Here is a 15232-nt window from a genome sequence, read left to right on the forward strand (position 1 = left end):
AAAAGACCATAGCTATAGAGATGTGAATAGAACTCCTTTAGAAGAAATTGACTCTACTATAGTCAATGGGAAAGAGATACCTACGTGGCTACAAACCAAACAAGAACTCTGGATGTGTGGTGCTTCGAAATGTGGAAGCTCAGTGAAGGAGGATTGCGTCCTAGAAAGATCAATGTACGATGAAGCTTACATACCGGAACCATTTCCAGAGGAGTTATTTGAACCCTTTGGATGGGATCAAATACTGGCGACTCTTGATGTGTGTGTGAATAAGGTGACCCCGACTAAATTTTGTGATGAGGAAGGGTATGATATAACTCTCGTATTTACGATTAAGGTGTTGAAGGAAGCTAATGAAGTTTGTGAGTGTGAAAGCAGAAAAAGTGAGACAGATAGCTACATCCTGGAGCATGAGGCAAAATTGAAAACGAAGGAAGCAGAGCAACCACAAGAATATGTCATTATTGACATACCTAAAGAAACAACAAAAGCTGTTTCAAAGAAGCGGACTCCAGAAAAAGTGCAAATGAAAGTAGATGAAGGAGAAAAGCTTCCAAGTTCAACGGAAAATCTTCAACAAACGCAAGGTCAAAAGAAGAACATGGACAAGGAAGAAGATGGACTAATCTCCTACGATGATCAAATTCAATTTATGCGGACAAACAAGGCTCAAGGTTACATGTTCGGCCGCAATTGATCCTTATGCTACTAAGAATCTAATGACTTATGGAACGTGGATCATGATGGGAAAGCCACCAATCAATGAGCTAGAAGAAACAGTTTACACAAGTTCAAAAACACCGATTCCTAGCTTTGGAGTGGCAGAAGCTGTACTCAAATTGAGTACCGGGGAGTATAAAGAAACTTTCCACATAATCAACTCCCATCATATCAAAGAGAGTCTGGTCCTGATAGAAAGCTGGAGGAACATCTTCTTTTGACAACAACCAAAAGCTTCAACAACAACAACAACGGTAAGACTCCATGAAGCTTCTCAAATCCATGCAGAGAAGAAATCTCCAACCATCACGGAAAAAGGTAAAGCAAAGGTAAACATTGAAGTATATCAACCTCGCCAGACGACTTTACCTTCAACGAGCTTCCATCAAATTTCCCATGAAGCCTCTACATCAAGAGCCACACCATCAACAATGCAATGGAAACCAAAGCAAAAAGTCTATCAACCAAAGTTTCCATCACAAGAAAGCATCCAGAAAAAGCCGAAGAATGTCGAGCAGGTGTTGGTATCCAAAGAGCACATCCAAGTCAAAGACCCAGTTTGGATACATGAAACACATGTTCAACCACAATAGCAAAAGGTGACATGGTGGATAGCATCAAATGAGTCAATCATTGCTCAAGGATACTTCCAAGGAAACACTAATGTTTGGGCCAAAAAGCCTAAAGTAACAGCCTGGACCTACCCACCTCAACCAACGAGTTCTACAAGGCGCTATCAACAGAATACAAAATACTCAGGCAAGCGAAAGAACACCAACAAAAGGCAAACAAAAAGACCTTCCAAGTGGGCAACGCGAAAAGTTTGGTTACCAAAGTCAAACTTCAACGAAGCTACCCAACACAAACAGATGAAGTAGCGGGTGATTCCAATCAAGCTACTTGAAGCACAAGGATTCTATGAAGGTAACACCCAAGTATGGTTACCCAAAGTAGTTGCTCAACCTAGAGCCACTAAGACCAACCAAGTAGCAAAGGACCCCACACAAAGACAATCAACAACAACAAAGAGCCAATGGAGACTAAGCACAACCAAGGGAGAAACAACCTCAAAATGGATCCCTCGTCTTCTACTACAAAAGCAAGGCTTTTACAATGGTAATAGCCAAGTATGGATACAAAAGCCTAGTGTCCATCAAGTCAAGGGAGCAACTCATGGAGCAAGAACAAAGTGGGTCCCAAAACCACTGTTGAAAACTCATGCTCCTCGCAAAGAAGAAAAAGTAAAGGTACAAGAGTGCGGCCTCCTTACGGAACATCCCAGGCCACAAAAGAAGCTAGAGGAGTCAAAGTATGCCAACTTACTTGAAAAGATGGTGGCATCCAAAGACCAAAGCAATGATAGAGGCCTTAATCTCACGAACTTATGGCATTGGGTTTCAGGCCATGAACAGGTACGTCCAAGTCGCCATTAAAAATACATGGCATAAAAGTCAAGAGTCGGGCAGCTGAGCCACTAAATGAGCAAGGCATTAGTCCCAAAGCTTCAAGTAATATTCTCTGTGGTCTAAGAGTCTTAGTTATTCTAGGTACTTCTCAAGGTGGAGGAGTTGAGCATATTTATGTTATGTCACTCATGCTGGTATATGTGAGCATAAGAGTCCAAGTCTATGTATTTTAAGTTTGGTAAAGTGAAGAAGAGAGTCCAAAAGACACTCACGCACTATGCATAGTGAGTAATGAGTGGAGAAGCTTCAACATCAAAAACCCTTCTTGGAAATGTGGAAGTTATTGAGATGTCTTTGGATATCACATGTGCTACATTTGTTCCTTGAAGCACCCAACAACTCATTTTTCACACCGCATGATTTTCTTGAAAGAACTCTTGTGTGCATATAGAGTGTCCCATAATTGGCACGTGCATTACGCACTCTTACTTTATTTCTCCCAAGCACTCACCTTGCATGAATAGGTACTCAACTCCCAAGTGTTCAACCCTAATAAGAGCGTATACCAAAGGCATTTTTTCCCACTGGGTTTTTTCCTTTGGTCATTCAGGTTCTAGACCCTAATTTAGAAACACCCATCACTATTCTATTGTATATATTCCTTCCATCAAATGAAACCAATAAAGAATTTGTTACACGATCTTCAAAGAGATAAAGACTTGGGGCCACATTGTTCTCAACTACGCTTTGACAACAACAGCTCTTATCTTCAAAGATACCAACAAAGCTCTATTGACAAAGTGGCAAAGAAAATCAAATTGGAGATGCCAGTGCACACATGTCAAAGTCTCAAACATTTTGAGGTACGAGCTCCAATACAAAGTCAACTGCACCAGGAGGCAAAGTATCCAAAGAAGCAGGTATCATCGACCAACTGCACAAATGGAAAGGTAAAGCAGGATGTGTAACAACATGGACAAATGCCTCGTCGGCAACATCCAAATCACAACAAACACATGTTCATCAATCAAAGGCAAATGGGCACCGCATTTGAACAAGCAAAACATGCCAGATATTACTCAATCAAGGAAGGGGGGAGTCTCATCAACAAGAAGACCAGACTACAAATGGTCGTGTCAAGGGACGACACGAGCTAGGAAGGGGGGAGTGTTTGGAGGTGATAACAACATACAAGTGCCCACCTAGCCCGTTGGGTCAGCCGGCCAAAGTTTTGATGTGGTCACATTATTTTTCCGATGTTTAATACATCAAACCCTGTAAAAGCCTAATGTCAATCGTCTATGTCAAGTCTAGGTCAAAGATGTAATTTTTCCAATGATGTATGTAAAGGTCCATGATAAGTTGGCCGCCGGCCACTTTAGAAAGCCCTAGGTATATAATACACTAAGGTTAGTGGGAAGGGAGATCATTTTTTGAAGATAAGTGACTATTGCGTTACGCACAGAGATCCACCTCTTTGCTCCAACTTGTAATCATCGCTTCTGTGGCTACGGTAATCCAAATTCAGTTTTGTTTCTTGCATTGTGTTCCTCTTACTCTGCTCTTTCATTCAAGTGTAAGCATTCAAGATTCGGTGAAGGTTTCAAACGCATCCGTTTAGGCCTTAAATCGATGTTTTGAGTGTTTATATGCGTATTTTATGTTGTTTTGACCCTATGAGAGGCTTTAGGGACCTAAAAACGACCCTTTAGGATCATTCGTTTAGTGTTTTTGCGTACTTTGGGACGAACGATTGCGATCGTTGTACTTTCCCAGAATGTTGTGACAGTGATATGTTCCTGATAGTCCCCTGTAGCTTCCCTTCAAGTTTCGTGCGATTCCGATATGATTCGCATGGTGAATGGGCGTGATGACTGTAGAGCTGTGTAGAAGGACATAGGCAGATTACTTGGCTTTAGTACGATTGATTTGCTTGTAGAGTTAGTAGTTGCATCTCTTCGAGTTCACTTCATTAGGATTGACACCCTAGTGAGTTTCCATGCTTCATCCGAGTCGCTTCCCCTGTATCGATAATTTTATGTTGATGCTTAAGAGCTATGCTATGGACGTTCGTCGCGGCGACCCGCAAACATCTACCATGTGTGTTTGACCTTCTTTCACAAAATCACTTATATTTGAATCTCAAAAAGAGCATTTTTCCAATTTGAAATTGAGTATTTGGGACACAAAAACTTGCATGAGCTACATTCTTTCATTGGTCTTTGTAGTTATTACATGAAAAGGGAATACGTCTAGACCCCAAGAAAAACGAATCTATTCAGTCATGATCTAGACCCAAAAACTTGCATAAGCTACATTCTTTCATTGGTCTTTGCAATTATTACAAGATATTTGTTTATAATTTTGCGTATAAATCTCATCATCTAACTCTCCCGTTAAAGAAAAACACTCCTTATGTATGGATTGGTTTATAAGAAAGTTTATTCATTGCACTCAAGAATGCTTTAACTAATGAACATGTGTTACATTTGCTTGATTTTGATAGACCATCTTTGTTGTAGTCACTGATGCTAGTGGAAAATGTATTGGTGCAGTTTTTATAAAAGATAACCATCCACTCGTATTTGAAAGTCATAAATTTAAACCTTTTGGATCTAAGTTCAATATGTATCAAATAATGGATTGCTATACTGTATGCTTTAAAGAATTGGAAACATTGTTTGTATGTGTTGATTTGATAATCAAAACTAATCAACAAAATATTAAGCATTTATTATTTCAAGCCCTAATAAATGATAGGTATATTAAGTGGACTATCTTTATTCAAAGTTTTTAGCCTGATATTCAATATCAACCTAGTAAAGAAAATGTTGTAGCTGATGCTTTGAGTCAAAGACCCTCTCTTCATTATCTATTGATCATTACGGGTACTTCATTTGATTTTATGCTTGATATTTATGCACAAGATGATGATTTCAAAACCACCTGGTTGCATATGCTTCCCAATGTTTTGCATATATTTTTGAAATACACCATACTATAAAATTTTCTTTAGTTCAAACAAAAGTTGTGTGTCACAAAACTAGTTTGTCTTTCACTCATTGAAGAGCTGCACAAACTACCCTATGCTGGACATAGAGGATTTGTTGCTATTTTTTTGAATTTATGTCGTGATTTTTATCAGCCTGTTGTGAAAAGTGATGTTAAATAGTATGTTTTATTGTGTTTGATTTTCCAAAAGATTAAATAGGCAACACGTACAAAATTCAGCCTTTTACAGCGTCTCCCCATTCTGAATAAACCTTACAAACATATTTCTATGGATTTTGTTACTGGTTTTCCATTCACTATTCACAAGCATGATATGATATAAACTATCATTGATCATTTTTCTAAGGAAGCATACTTTATTCCATGTAAGAAAACTCTCACAGTACAATCAAACTGCACTCCTGTTTCTTAAAGTTGTCTTTCCTTATTATAGTTTCCAAAAGTAATTGTCATAAAATCTGCTTCTAACCAATCCAAATGAGTTTCTCATATGAAATTGCTCATTTAATGTGGGAGAATAAATGGAAAAAAGGGTTACAATATAGACATGTGCTTATGGATCTACCTCAACACCGGGCCAAGGTTAAAGGGGTCCAAATGAGAGATGGTCTGTTAAAGAGCAATGCTACCTAATGGAGCTTAAAGACCTTAGGGTTAGCTTCATTAAAGACCTCCAAAAGTTAGTGTTAAAAAGTCATTTGACCTTAGGCAAAGCTAGGTCTGACCTTGATGTGGGAATCCTACCCAAGCATGAGGTGCTTGTAATGCTTGCTAACTAAGATACTTAAGGTGTTTGTGGGAACCTTGCTGAAGCTTGAGGTGCTTATCATGCTTAATTGACTAAGGTTTTTGAAGTGTTCAATTCAAACATAAACTCTCAAGAGGCATAAACTATTTTCATGCTTAAATGACTAAGATGCTTGAAGTGTTCAATTGAAACATCATATCTTAAGAAGCATAAAAGACACATGTGAAGATCCTCCCTATGTCTCCCTCATGATGTGCTTGAATCCTATTGGACAGGATTTAAAGGGGTCCAATGAGAATTTAGATGCACAAAAATATAAAATTAAGTTCTTTTTCTCAAAGAGGACACATGTCCAAATGATATAATTAAATAATACAAAAGAGTGAGAGTGAGAGAGAGGGATGGACCAAGCATGAGAGGGGGTATACTCTCCCACACCCATACACACACTCTCACATTGTGTGAAGTGCTAAGTGCAAGAGCTCCATATCCTTCTCCAAGCTTGTTGAGAAGTTGAGATCCTACACCAACACTCTTGGCTATGAAATGCAAATCCAACAAAGAGCCATGCTTCAATGCTTAAGCTTACCATCTTCTTCATCTTCATTACTATTGTATTATGCTATGCTAAGCAAGAAGAGTGATGATAAGTGAGGAACTATTTCTTTCTCCTATGAATGATTCTTCTTCCTCTTCCCTACCCTCATTCCCCTCTAGCTCTCTCCACCTTCAAAGGTGTTTGATGCCTTGGGATAGTTAATGATTTTTGCAAAGTTTATGTTATGCTCGTGATGCATGAAGCTTTCCATCTTCATTGCATCACCCACGTCACAAGGAACAAAAAGTTTTATTGTACCAAGTCTCTCTTGATGGGAGAATCTATAATACAAACGCCTTTTGGTGGGGGGACCGACTCCACATAAATTTGGTCCTCAACTCTTGTCATGCTCTCTAATAATCTCTCTTGCAAAAGTCATGCCAAGTTAATTAAGTACTATCTATATGTTGCTACCATCAATTTAGTTCATCCTCTATGTTCTCAAAGTAATCTTACAAAAATGCTCACTCTAATTCTCTTAATTTTGCTATCCTCAAAATTCATAGGCCATTTCCATTACATGGTATCAGAGCATTTGGGTTTCTCTTTTCTTGCTTAAGAACAGAGGTCCTTAAGTAGCCTACTAATGGTTGATTTTGTTAATTATATTAGGGTATGTGGGACTAGGATCTATTATCGATTTTGTTGAGCCCACTATGTGGGATATGGTGCACACCTTGGGAGCTTTGGTCTTAATAATGGGATCTTTTTAGACTTGCCTACGGCTTTATTGTTATTGAGCCATAAGAAGTCCAAAAGGAGCTAGCCCTTGGAAATTCTGCAATATTAGACCCACTTCACTACTCTCTATAATTAACCAATTCGAGCCGTGGGTGTAGATACTTAAATGTGTTAATTTTAAAAGGCTAAGAGGAGTAGCAACTAAGGTTTTGAATTGCCAAAGAATACACTAAGTAAACACATAAGTATAATTAGCATGGCTGACAATAACCAAGAGAGTAGACTGAACATTGATAACTTTGATTTTTCACATGAGTGTGCTAACGAAGATGCTCCCATGTTTGTCAGTTATCTTGTTACTAGGTTGGAGCAAGCTATGGGCAACCCTGCTTTGCAAGCCAAAGTTACTGAACAAATTTGTGCTTATGGGATTTCCCTTCCTCTCCAAGAGGAGAGAGAGCTTAGGAGGCCTCTTGAGACTCCCAAAATAAGACTCTCTCCCATACATGAGGAGGAATCCAAAGAACAAGAAAGTAATGGATCCCTAAGTTCCTTTGAAGATGGGCTCCACGAAGACAGTGGTCTAGATGAGGAAATGGTCAACACACAGTCCTTCTCCTTGTCACTCCGAAAGGGAAGAGAGGAGACAAAGGAAGAAAAGGTCAAGAAAGAGGTCACCCTCTTCTCCTTCTTCTTCACCTTCCTCCTCTTTCAACAAAAGCTATGGATATTCTCCTAGACAATACAAGAGGGGACGACATTGCAAATCATACCCTGCATAGCGAAGGTAACAAAAGCTCAAGAAGTTCAAAGAGGGAGGAAACAATATCTATTTTCTCACCTATGATGGCACCTTTGGTGCCACCGATAAAGTATTGGCCTTCATCTAGCAATTTGATGTGGCCTTTGGAGACGAGGGCTTCACAGAGTCCTCCAAGCTACTCCATGTAGTTATGCACTTTCAGAATTTGGCTCATCAATGGTGGGCTAGCCTTCATGGCAACAGTGAAGCCCCAAAGACATGGAAAACTCTACAAGTTTTCATCATGAAGAGATTCCTTGCAAGCGATGGTAAGGACAAAGTACTCACTAAATGGTGCAGTTTGAAGCTTCTCTCCTATGAGTGTATTCACAAATATGTGGACAAGTTTTGGGATTTTCCTCTCAAGGCTACTGTCTTCCAAAAGATAGACTTCACCAAGCAAAAGCAACAAATTTGTGAGGAATTACCTGAAGAAATGACTGAGTATGTCAACTCCCAACGGCCTGGTTTTATCACCGAGGTAATCCACCACACCATGTTTTTTCCCACATCAATTTCCAACAAGGGGCTAGATGGAATGTCAAGCCTATGGAAAACAAAGACAAAAGTGATGCAAAGGGGAAAACCAATGCCCAAAATTCTTCACAAGGCAATTCCAATAGCAAAAACAACAACAATCGGTCCAAGGAGAAGGGACTTTACAAAGGTAAAAACAAACTCTCTCATGAAGAGCTTGAAGCTTTTCGCAAGGACCATAAGTGTTTTAAGTGTGGGAAGCAAGGACATGCCTTTCGTTCTTGCCCCAAGAGAAATGCTTGTAGTGAGACTCCTAAAGCTTCCACCAGTGAAGCTCCAAAAGAGGATGCTCATTGTGTAAAGGATCACCTCTCTCCTATGCTTGGAGAAAGGTAAGGGAACATGATGCCTTCATCTTGTTTGACCCTGGCGCTACTCACACAACTTCATATCAACGGAGTTTGCCACCAAGTTGGGCATTCAAGCTTTTGAGATGGGAGATACTGTAACTACTGACACAGCTTTCAAGGGACAGCAAGCCTCCTTACTCCCTTGATTGGGAAGTTGAGGCTTCATGTCCAAAGCTATGTCGACAAAGAAGACTTTTTCATCTCTCCTCTCCAACATGAGGATGCTATCCTAGGGGCACCATGGTTCAACCGCATGGCTGCCAACATGAAGTTTGTTAAAGGGAGAATCTACTTCACCTACAGGGGAAAGAGCATGTATATAGATGCTAATGAGTCTGGTCATACTATACCACTTGTAAATTCATCAACTTTTGATAAGTCAATGAAAAGCTCAGTTTTTGCGTAGATGATTTTTGTTAAAGAATTCACTAATGACACTAATGATTTATCAAATGAAAATGGTAGGAATAAAAAAGAGTTAGACTTGTCTACTTTTCTAAATGGATTCCAAGATGTTTTCATCGCTGATATAAATATGGACTTACCTCCAAAACAAGGGTATGATGACCATCGAATTGAGCTCCTACGAGGAAGCTCACCGCCTAATAAGCCTCCTTATCGAGTATCCCAAGCTCAATAAGAGGAGATCAGAGGCAAGTACAAGTATTGGTAGACGAAGGGATGGTGAGGCCTAGCTTCTCTCCCTTTTGTTCTCTAGTCCTTTTAGTGCAAAAGAAAGATGGTACGTATCGTATGTGTGTGGACTATTGAGCACTAAACCATATCACTATCAAAAACAGATTTCCTGTGCCTTAAGTAGAAGATCTATTTGATAAGCTACAAGGCTCTACCTACTGCAGTAGGATTGACCTTTCAAAGTGGCTATCATCAAATAAGGATAGTGGATGAAGATATCCTAAAGACCGCCTTTTGTACAACGTTTGGTCTTTATGAATATCTAGTCATGGCTTTTGGCTTCACCAATGCACTAGCCACATTCAATCGTTTGATGGAGAGAATATTTAGACCCTACTGCAAGTTCACTGGAGTGTTCTTTGATGATATCATCATCTACCCCAAGTCCTTTGGAGGAACACAAGAAACATCTCCAAGTGATTTTTCAAGCATTGAGGGAGAACAAGCTTTTTCTCAACCAAAAGAAAAGTGATTTTTTCCTTCAAGATTCAATACTTAGGTCATATTATCTCTCAAGATGGTATCCGTATGGATCCATCAAAGTTAGAGGTAATAAAAACATGGCCTAATTCAAGGAATCTAAATGAGCTAAGAAGCTTTATTGGTATGTGTGCATATTATAGACGCTTCATAGAAAAAAATTCTCAAATAGCAGGACCATTACATGACTTAACAAAGAAGAACATTAAGTATTCATGGATTGCTAAGGACCAAAATGCTTTTGACAAGCTCAAAGAGAAGCTTGCCTCTGAACCAGTCCTCATGCTTCCGGATCTCTCAAAGCCATTTGAGGTCCAATGTGATGCTTATGGTGATTTCCTTGGAGCAGTCTTGCTTCAAGAAGGGCACGCCATAGCATATGAGAGCCCAAGGCTCAATACGGATGAACGGGTCTTAGGCATTTACGAGAAAGAGATTTTAGCTGTTCTACAGGCCCTAGATACATGGAAACACACTTACGAGAAAGAGATTTTAGCTGTTCTACATGCCCTAGATACATGGAAACACTATTTATTGGGGACACTATTCATTTTACGAACAAACCACCAAAGTCTCAAGTACTTCATGATGCAAACCAAGCTTTCCGACAAACAAATAAGGTGGGAAAATTTTCTTTCATAATTCTATTTTCATATTGCTCACATTGCTGGTAAGCACAATCAAGTGGCCGATGCACTTTCACGATGACCAAAAGTTAATGCGGTGTCTATAGCAACTCACAATGATCTATCTTCTATGATAGATGAGTATGCTACTGACCTTGAGTTTAAAGATGTAATGTCAGCCCTTGCTTTGGGGAAGAAAGAGGAACCATTCACCTTATAGGATGATTATCTTCTCCATGGAAATAGGCTATGTGTTACCCACTCCCTTCGTGAGAAAGTCATGTATGAATCCCATGCTCCTCCCTATGCGAGGCATACAGGCATTCAACCTACTCTTTGAGGAGTAGAGACATACTTCTATTGGCCTACCATGAAAGTGGACATACAAGAGTATGTTTCAAAATGTGTGGTATGCCAAAAGACTAAGTATGATAAAGGGAAGAAATCTAGATTACTTCAACCATTTGCAATCCCTAATTCACCATGGGAGAGTATATCCAAAATTGACTAGTCATCCATTTTGGAATGATGTCATAGGGTGAAAAGAGATCCTCTACCCGCTAAGAAACATAGACTAGTGTCTAAGACTTTATCTCTTCTACCTCATAGTCCAGGACGACTATGATTTCAAGAGAGAGATAATGTCATAAATTCTAATATCTGAATGATTTTCTCACATTAAATTGATCATTCAATGTGGGAGAATAAACGGGAACAAGGGTTACAATATAGACATGTGCTTATGGATCTGTCTCAATACGGGGCCAAGGTTAAAGGGGTCCAAATGAGAGATGGTATGCTAAAGAGCAATGCTACCTAATGGAGCTTAAAGACCTTAGGGTTAGCTTCATTAAAGACCTCCAAAAGTTAGTGTTAAAAAGTCCTTTGACCTTAGGCAAGGTAGGGCTGACCTTGAGGTGGGAATGCTACCCAAGCATGAGGTGCTTGTCGTGCTTGCTAACTAAGGTGCTTAAGGTGTTTGTGGGAACCTTGCCCAAGCTTGAGGTGCTTCTCATGCTTAAATGACTAAGGTTGTTGAAGTGTTCAATTCAAACATAAACTCTCAAAAGGCATAAACAATTTTCATGCTTAAATGACTAAGATGCTTGAACTGTCCAATTGAAACATGAGATATTAAGAAGCATAAAAGACACATGTCAAGATCCTCCCTATGTGGCCCTCATGATGTGCTTGAATCCTATTGAATAGGCTTTAAAGGGGTCCAACGAGAATTTAGATGCAGAAAAATATATAATTAAGTTCTTTCTCTCAAAGAGGACACATGTCCAAATGATATAATTAAATAATACAAAAGAGAGAGAGCAAGAGAGAGGGGTGGACCAAGCATGATAGGGAGTATACTCTCCCACACCCATACACATGCTCTCTCATTCTGTGAACTGCAAAGTGCAAGAGCTCCATATCCTTCTCCAAGCTTGTTGAGAAGTTGAGAGCCTACACCAACACTCTTCGCTATGGAATGCAAATCCAACCAAGAGCCATGCTTCAATGCTTAAGCTTTTGCCATCTTCTTCATCTTCATTACTATGCTATTATGCTATGCTAAGCAAGAAGAGTGATGATAAGTGAGGAACTATTTCTTTCTCCTATGAATGATTCTACTTCCTCTTCCCTACCCTCATTCCCCGCTAGCTCTCTCCACCTTCGAAGGTGTCTGAGGCCTTGGGATAGTTAATGCTTTTTGCAAAGTTTATGTTATGCTCGTGATGCATGAAGCTTTCCACCTTCATTGCATCACCCACATCACAAGGAACACAAAGATTGTATTGTACCAAGTCTCTCTTTATGGGAAAATCTATAATACAAACGCCTTTTGGTGGGGAACCGGCTCCACATAAATCCGGTCCTCAACTGTTGTCATGTTCTCTAATACTCTCTCTTGCAAAAGTATTGTTCATGCCAAGTTAATTAAGTACTATGTAATTTAGTTCATCCTCTATGTTCTCAAAGTATCTCACAAAAATGCTCACTCTAATTGTCTTAATTCTGCTATTCTCAAAGTTCATAGGCCATTTCCATTACAACAATCATATTTGATAGAGATTCTAGATTTTGTAGTGCGTTTTGGACTACAGTTTTGAAAATCCTGGTACTACTCTTGATTTTACTTTTGTATTCCATCTTGAATCCAAAGGTCAAAGGAAAGTCACTAATTGTACCATCATTGATTTATTAAAGAATTATGTTTCTTCTCAACCAAAGAAGATGGTTATCTTCATATTTTACAGTTTGCTTATAACAATATCGCTCACTCTGCTATAGGTAAATCTTCATTTGAGATTATGTATGGTCATACTCTTCTTACTCTTGCTTCACATTGTTCTAAGATTGTGTGTGCTATACAAATACTTTTATTGCAAGTTTTCATGACATTTATTCATTGTTCATTTTGCTAGCATTCACAAAAACTTTATGCTAAGCATGCTAATAAGCACCACAAAGTACATGAATTGAAAGTGTTGATACAAGGACCCCTACCTACACAACACATTTATGAGGATCCACCTTTACTTGTAGATCAAGAAGAGCAACTTATTCGTGATCAAATAGTTGATCATGAGACCATCACGACACACATTAGCACACCGTGATCTTTTGATTTTTAGAGGCCACTCTAGAGAATATGCTAAATGGATGCTTGATTTTTTTTCAAAAGTTTCTAGATCTTCTTCATACTTGATTATTGAGCAACAGAGGATAGTTGCTATCCCTTGTGGAAGGGATGCTACAAAATTGGGCACCCTCTTGTTGTATGTAGCTAACGTTACAATTGGGCTAGCTGTATGTACTGGTTAATCACTATGTTAAAAAAAAAAAAAAAACCAATAGTGAGTTGATCTTGTATAGACTAAAACTCTAGGAACAGAGGAGAAAGTGCCAAATAATATCTCTCCACTATTTATATTTACCCAATGTTATAGTTATTTTTGTCAATAAGCCAATATAGTTTCTTTGTATATATTTAGTGAGAACCCACCCTATAAAGGGTCATGCAATAAGTGATAGCCACCACTCATGGACTAAAAAGTAAAGAGATACCTCAAATAATTGGCATAAAAAATAGGTTAATAATAAAAATTAAATAGTCAACTCTACAAGAGGTGTGTCGTGGAGTTTGAAAGCTACAATTTTAGGCCATTTTTGTGCAAGATTCTCCTCTCTCAACTCCTATGCTGAGCTATGTGTGTAAAAATTGTACCTACATCTCCTTCTCTTACAAGATATCACTATCAACTCTATTCTATGTGTGTGCATGTGTATGGTGTCCTTGTCTAATTGTGTGTGCTTGGGTATTGGGAGTGATGGTGAGAGAAAGATGGGTGTGTGTGTGTGTGTGTGTGTGTGTGTGTGTGTGTGTGTGTGTGTGAGGAAAACTGAATAGATTATTCATTCGTCCTCCCGGTCTCCCAACAAATATTGAGCTGGCCTTTTGCAATCCATGCAATTTCTCTAGGATGCTTCTATCTCTTCCAAATAGCTCAATGTGATGGCACAACAAAGCTTCTACAAAGTTCTCATATCATTTACAAAAATGTTAGGATAGTGGATGTAAGCACATATATCCTACTTTTCTTCCAAGGCACACAAATCCTCAAAACAATGAGTCTTACCATAGCCCGAGCAAGATTTTATGAGCAAATTAAAACCCGAGCAAAGATTGGGAGCCAATGTCAAAGAAGTCAACCCATCTCTTGCTCTCAACCCATCGCATCAACAACAGTTGAGTACCCATAAATGTTCCAAAAGAGAATGGAGCAACTCCTATGGGTTGAGCTCCAATTTGGAACCAGGGGATTCCACTCCATACTTGCCCCACAAAGATTCCCACCACTTCTGGCTGCTGTATCCTTTCCAAGTTGGAGGGGATCAAAGCCATAGTCATCGAGAAGCGATCCGTCAATCCATTCAGGACCTACAAGGTTGCCACCTCCCCCAACCCCAGGAAGCCACGACTTCTTCTCGAGGAGGACCGAGTAAAGACCTTCTTGATGACCATGCACATAAGGCGAGATCCATTGTAGGGGGCAAAGGAGAGGGAGGGGCAAGACTTCAAGGAAAAAGCTACTCGTGAAGAGGATGGGCACATGGCAACATTGTGCAAAAAGGAGATGGATGAAGAGCTTGATACAACGGACACCATAGCTACACACAAAGGGGATCTTGCCAGCTAGCTTTCCTCACTCTTTCACCTCCGAATAAAATCCTCTCTCTCTCTCTCTCTTTCTTTCTCTTTCTCTTTCTCTCTCTCTAAATCCCCTCCTCGTTGGGCAACATAGACCCCTATCTCTACCTTCACGTTTGTGCTAAAGAACCCCCCCCCCCCCCCCCCCCCCCCCCCCCCCCCCCCCCCCCCCCCCCCCCCCCCCCCCCGCTCTCTCTTAAAAAAAAAAGAGCAACCTCGTTCCAAACAATAAGACTCGAGTTCTAGATTTAAATATAGCTAAACTTTCATCTGACAAGATTTTTAGGTAGGTTGGTTGTATTATCAACACAATATTCAAAACCAAATCTTGCTAACATTCACATAGAACACAACTGAGGCACAAAAAAGGCC

The 15232-nt window shown here is 39.6% G+C and overlaps 1 pseudogene; it reads right to left on the reverse strand.

The window, feature by feature from the left end:
• Nucleotides 1-14317: 14317 nt before the first annotated feature.
• LOC147462063 (chlorophyll a-b binding protein CP24 10A, chloroplastic pseudogene) lies at nucleotides 14318-14818 on the reverse strand (annotated as a pseudogene).
• Between the last annotated feature and the right edge of the window lie 414 nt (nucleotides 14819-15232).

This window comes from Adiantum capillus-veneris, chromosome 3 (assembly GCF_014529385.1).
Source record: "Adiantum capillus-veneris isolate H3 chromosome 3, ASM1452938v2, whole genome shotgun sequence".
NCBI lineage: Eukaryota > Viridiplantae > Streptophyta > Polypodiopsida > Polypodiales > Pteridaceae > Adiantum > Adiantum capillus-veneris.